This window comes from Falco cherrug, chromosome 9, assembly GCF_023634085.1.
Source record: "Falco cherrug isolate bFalChe1 chromosome 9, bFalChe1.pri, whole genome shotgun sequence".
NCBI classification, from domain to species: domain Eukaryota; kingdom Metazoa; phylum Chordata; class Aves; order Falconiformes; family Falconidae; genus Falco; species Falco cherrug.
The window spans coordinates 42,709,046-42,715,045 of record NC_073705.1 but is presented as its reverse complement, the minus strand read 5'-3'; positions in this window follow the sequence as shown (position 1 = coordinate 42,715,045).

Here is a 6,000-nt window from a genome sequence, read left to right as displayed (position 1 = left end):
CTGGCAGCAAATCAGCAGCTGGAAATCCTGCAACGCATGTCTTGACTAAGGCTGTTCTGGGATCTTGCTTCACAGGGTCAGTTAAGAGCAAGGAGGAATATCTTCCAAAACAACACCTTAAATCCCAGAAGGGTGACGTGCCATTTTAACAAGGTCATTATCTCAGATATTGACATGTGTATACACTCCTGGGCAATGCCTACGTTTTTCCTTTCACTGCCTTGGAGCCTCATTTGTCTCTGGTCAGTACAGCTCAATTATTTTCTTAACTGTCTGTAGTCTACATCAGTTCACCTGATTGATGTAGACTTCTGGATGCTGAGAACAAACTTAAAAAATTTGCATGGACACAATGGGTAGAAGAGGAAGGATAACATACTGCTATTGGCATTGGCCAGACTGTACAAAAAAAACCCAAAAAAACAACTGTAGCTGATTTGGCAACCGTCCTTATACCCAATTCTGAAGCTCCCCAAATATGTTCCAAATTGAGACCCCAGCAACAAGCTCCATATAAAGCCCAGGAGGCAGCCAGTAATTTCATATTCTGCACAGGGCTTGAAACACGTGAGGTAAGCAAGATCTGAAATTTCAGTATTAAGGAACAGATTAATTCTGTTCAGTGAGACTATCCTTGCAGTATCTCCACACCAGAGGAAGAAAAAAAAAATTAAAAAAAATGTGTGAGATCACTTAACAGACTACACAGGCAACCAGCTGCAGCATCTTCCTAATTCTGAGTGCTCTGCATTGCAGTCTCAAGAATGAGGGGAGGATGTTACTGGGTTTATTATTATTTTAATAAGCTTCTCTCATCACCAAGGAAATATGTACATGTATTTAAATCAAGGATTCCCTGCCTTCCACAAACACATTGGTTCCTGTATCACTAGGGTGGCAACCTCAGATACTTACGAGGTAAAATGAAAGATCTACATACTTAATGGATTCAATTGTCATCATCTCCCCTCCCACCAACCCACCCCCTGCCCCGGTTTGACAGGAAGAGAGGGAGAGTATGTCTAACACCGCTGTGGAGCCTCACTGGCTGTTCACAGGGTCATGTAAAGCTCTGACCTACAGAAGCTGTAAGAGGAAACTAGCTGCTTTGCAGTGTAAATCTTTGCCATCAAAACAGAGCTCAAACTGACAGGTTCCAGTTGATTTCCTTCCTCAGTCTCCGTTAATTACAAGGTCTTTTAATTATTACAGGGACATGAGGGGTGGAAACAACTTAGCTGCTTCTCCAAGATTTAATTACCAAGCTCATGCCAGCAGTGACCTAGCATGGCCCAGTGCAGCAGGAGCTGCTTACTCTCACAAAATCCTGTTCACTAACACAGCCAGTCTCCAACACAGCAGCACCTTCCTGCTGCACTCAACCCAGGAAAGCAAGTACTGGTGGTAGTGGGGAGAAGATCTCCTATCTGCCTTTTCCTCTTCCCATTCAAGCAAGAGGTAGGCACAGCTAGTCACCCACACAACTAGAGCGCTGTTATGGCAAGGAAAATCTTTGTAACCTTCTGGATGGGCAATGTCCATACTGATTATCCCTTCCCCACTTGTCAGATTCTCTCCTTATAACTCCCCCAAAAGATAGGGCACAATGATCAAAATGCTCTCAGGTCACTCACGTACAAGCCTGGCTTCCAACAGCATGCTTTTTTCCCTCCTGAAATACACCGATGGCTGGTGTCTGAAGTGGACTTGGGCAAGAGCAGAGATCCTGATGGCAGCTCAGCACCCTGAAACCAGCTGTACTTGGGAGAGTGGCACACAGGAACCCATGCCATCTCCAGGCCAGCAGCTATTTTGCTGTAGGTGAGCTGGCCCAGAGCCCTAAAGTAGGAACTGTAGCCCTGGCAGATCCAGCTGCCCTGACTCAACACACAGCCTATAAAACTGCTAAATAGTGGAGGAGGGAGACCAGCTTAGTCCACATCAAACATAGCAATGCATCCAGAAACCAGAAACACTGCAAATAATGTATTTCATTTTTGTCTTTACAGCATGTTCTTGCACACCTTCCACTCTGCCAGACCAGCCAACAATAAGAACACCCAAACAAAAGGCAGGGAAGAATATGGATTGAAAAAGCAAGCCAGCACTGCTCAGCCCCTTTGAACAGTCCATTTAAATCCAACTGCAGTTCTGTTGAGAAAATACTGTTCTGCAAACCTTCAAAACAAGCTTCAGGTAGCAGCTTTATGGGTCTCAGATTGCAACATGATAAACAGCAGGTACAGAAGCCACTATAGTCTATCAGAAGGATATTAATACCTGGTAGAAGAACTTCAGCAAACACTTAGTAAGCCTGAATTTACAATCTGATCCTTCAGTTCTCTGCTCCAGAAGTGACTAGACCTTGGCTTCTTCATACAATATATGCTCATTCCGAAGTACGGCTTTTGGAAAAAGGCAGAAGGGAACTGAGCTGAGTACCAGCTCAAAACTCTGTTGGTGTTTTACTTGCTGTTTTCTATTAATTCTTTCAAAAAAGAAATCATGTCAACTTCCTGCATAAGACAGAGGAAGAACAGAAGCAATAAGAAAGACAGAAGCAATAAAGGCTGCTAAAAGAATAATTCAGAGCTGTGAACAGAGGTCAATAAATAAATTAGAGACCTGTTCAGCCACCACCTCCCAGAGCTGAGGAGAATTAAAAACCAATTAAAAACCATGCATCTGTCTCCCAATCATTCAAATGGGAAGTGAAGGACAATCATAGGGCAAAAGTTGTCAAGAGAAAATGGATCTTACTGGGACACCTTTTATGGCTGATCATATAGCTATTAAGTTACAAATAAAATAACCCCAAAATTAGGTCTATTATAAAACTTTGGTTCTGGTTTTACAAAGCAACAGACCCCTCTCCTCGTTGATCATCTCAGCACAGTTAGCATTTGATTCATGAAGCTATGCCTCAGGTTGCCAAGAACAGAGCTGCTCATTAATTAATAATAATGAGCACTAGCTCAGGAGCCTCACACTTATCAGACCCCAAAGGAGCACCAACTGAAGCACGGACCTCAGCGGGCAATTTTTATATTCAGCCAGCAGCAGAAGCACGAAGAGATTAGTAACAGATAGTGTTTACAAAAGATGCATTAATCATCTTTGTTGTTCATCTATAGTATCACCAGCATTGTCAAAAGTAACACCTTTTTAGGTTTTAGCAAAGCATTTAGTACCAAAGCCCATGAAACTACCTAAAAGTGGTTGCATCCATAAGTTTAACAGCCGCAACTTGGTAATAACCTATCAGAGAATAGTGAGCAAGTTCACTGTATCCGAGAAACCAAATGCATTTGATTTTCTGTGGCAGAATCTTGTGGAAAGGAAGGAAGAATGAGGCTGTTGCATGAGCAAATAACATGACACAAAAACGTTTACACAAATACAGTGTGAAAGTCCATTGAATGTTCACATTAGGCAGGAATCATTCCACCTTCTGGTTTAGGACACCCAACAACAGCTCTATTGCATACACCAGATCACTTGTTTGCAGAATTAAAACCACTAAAGCACAGGCGACTGATGCTGGGTCAGAGTTTTGTCTCCAGCTCCATCCCCAGAGATAAACCAGCAAAAACTCCAAGTCTGCCAATAAGTCTGACATTCAGTAGTTTGTTTAGCTCAAACAAAGCGCTGGCACACAAACAGGGAAAACTAGCATCTTTTGATCAAGGCACTCATGTTGGTAAGCTTTTCAAGGATCCATGAGGTCCCATTTAGCTGGTGGTGAAATAAACACAAGTGTCACCAGAAAGATCGATGCTGTTGAAAGTGAAAGGAAACTGAACTGGCTTCCATGGAGCATCTGGGGCACCAGGACAAGAAAAAGAAAACAATTTTCTTTTTCAGAACTGAGCAACTTCTTTTTTTCATTCCCATTATTTAGAGGAGGAAACTAACAGCCATTCAAAAGTGCCAAGAAACCTTTCGTACCTTTCAAACCCTACATGAATCACGCCCACACACAGTAATCCTTTCCAATAATCTGTTTGTCCTAGCCTGGTTCAATACCAGGTGCTTCCACTGTACATTTTCACTTGAAAAAACCCTGCACAACAGCACCGTGCACCTCAAGACCACAGACCTGCAAGCAGCTCTTCCAGGCATCCCCAGGACCACCACCAGCCATTTATTTCCAGCTTTTTCCACAGCACAGGTGGGATTTCCCCAAGTCTCCTCTTGAGAGCCCCAAGAATCTTGAGTCCCTCCCTCACAGTGCCTGGCCCACCTGGCTGCCCCACAGCAGTGTCTCTAATGGCCAGCAGCGCACACACAAAATGGCCGGCGGCGCACACACAAAATGGCCGCCAAGGCTGTGCAGCAAGAGCACAGGGGAGACTTGGCTGCCTCCCCCGGGCCCGGCCTGGCTCCCTGCAGGGTGGCTGGCCTCAGGCCAACGAGGACTGTGGTTGGGGCCCATCACCCACCAATGCTTAGCAGTGACAATTCCCCTTCCAGAAATCTCCAGAGATGTGAAGGCAGCACCGTGCTGGTGCATGTTTTGACCTCATTTCGATGCGCAGTTCCCTTCTAGTCTAACAAGGCCTAACATGCTCCTAGGGATCACAGAAGTCTCAGGATCGCCTTAGGCAAAGCCACAAGCTCTGCAAAGGGTGAGCCCACAGATCGCAAAAATGTCATAGAAGTATAAAATGAAGAGACAGCCCCGGGCTGTGGGAAGGAGTTTCCTGTAATCCCTGGCACTGGTGCTGCTGGTCACGGTCAGCATCACAAGACTCACCAGGTCAGTCGTGACGGGTGGTCATTGGAACCAACAGAAAGCCAAAGTACTACCCTGCACCCAACTTAGTAACTGCTGAACAGGCAAATAAAGTCTGCAGGACATTCAACACTCGGGCAAACGGCCAGAGATATCCATGTATCTTCCATCATGGTAGGGAAGGCACATTACCTTTGTGCAGAATAAACATACTTCCAAAACGAGAGGAACGCAAGGAACCCAACATACCAAGCAACCAAAACACTTCTGAATAAATGGACCATCCTGGGAAATGGCCTGTTTGACCCATGGCCATTACCTTCCAAAAAAAGAGCAAAGAAAAAAGAAAGGCCACAGCTCTACGCAAAGCTATTGGCAGCTGGGCCAGCTGCTATGGGATTCATGGCTGTGCCCTTCCAGCGGAGCTCCCTCAGGTTCCCTGCCACAGCAGCAGGCTCAGCTGCACTCAGTCACAACACAGGCAAGTGCTAAAGGTGTGACAAGCGCTCATGCATGTTTTCATGGGGCAAATTAAAGGAAGAAAACAGAGGTGGAATCCTTATCAAAGCTGCAGCTTTAAAGAGACTTACAAATAGCTGACTTAAAATGAATTCAAACAGCATGTGTTTTGTTTCTCCACAAACCAAACCAAACCCCAAAGCTGAGAAGAATTATTCCCATACCTTTGATAGCGCAGTGGCTGACAATATGGCTTCAGACAGCAAGCAAACATCTCTGAGAAGCGGTCTCAGGACCGAAAAGTGATTTCCTTGGTTCCACTAGTAAGAGGTTAATTCATTATCAGCCTGCACTCTGCTGTTGAAGGGCTTGTGTCCTCTGTAGTTACCTGATGAAAAGATGAACTCAGTAACACCCATGGGTCACTATTGAAGGGAGGAACAAGGAAGTAGCTACCAATAATCAAATAAGCACCAAGACCAAATGTAACCGAGACTGACAGGAAAAGCAGGTAAAATGATGCAGAGATGAAAAGTTGGGGCAAGCAAATGGTCTGCAGATAGCTTAAAAAAAAAAAAAAGGAAGGAAAAAGATGCATAATGCTCAAAGTTATAAGGCTGATATACATATATATTATATATATATATATATAAAATTACAAATAAAAGGAATCCACATACGTAAGCAGCTAGGTGTACCGTGGAGATCCATAGCAGGCAACAGCCTATGTACATGTACAAAAACACCCTAGGGGAAAAACAGGAAAAGGATTAAACTGGTATGGTCATGTCTGCAGAGCTGCAGAA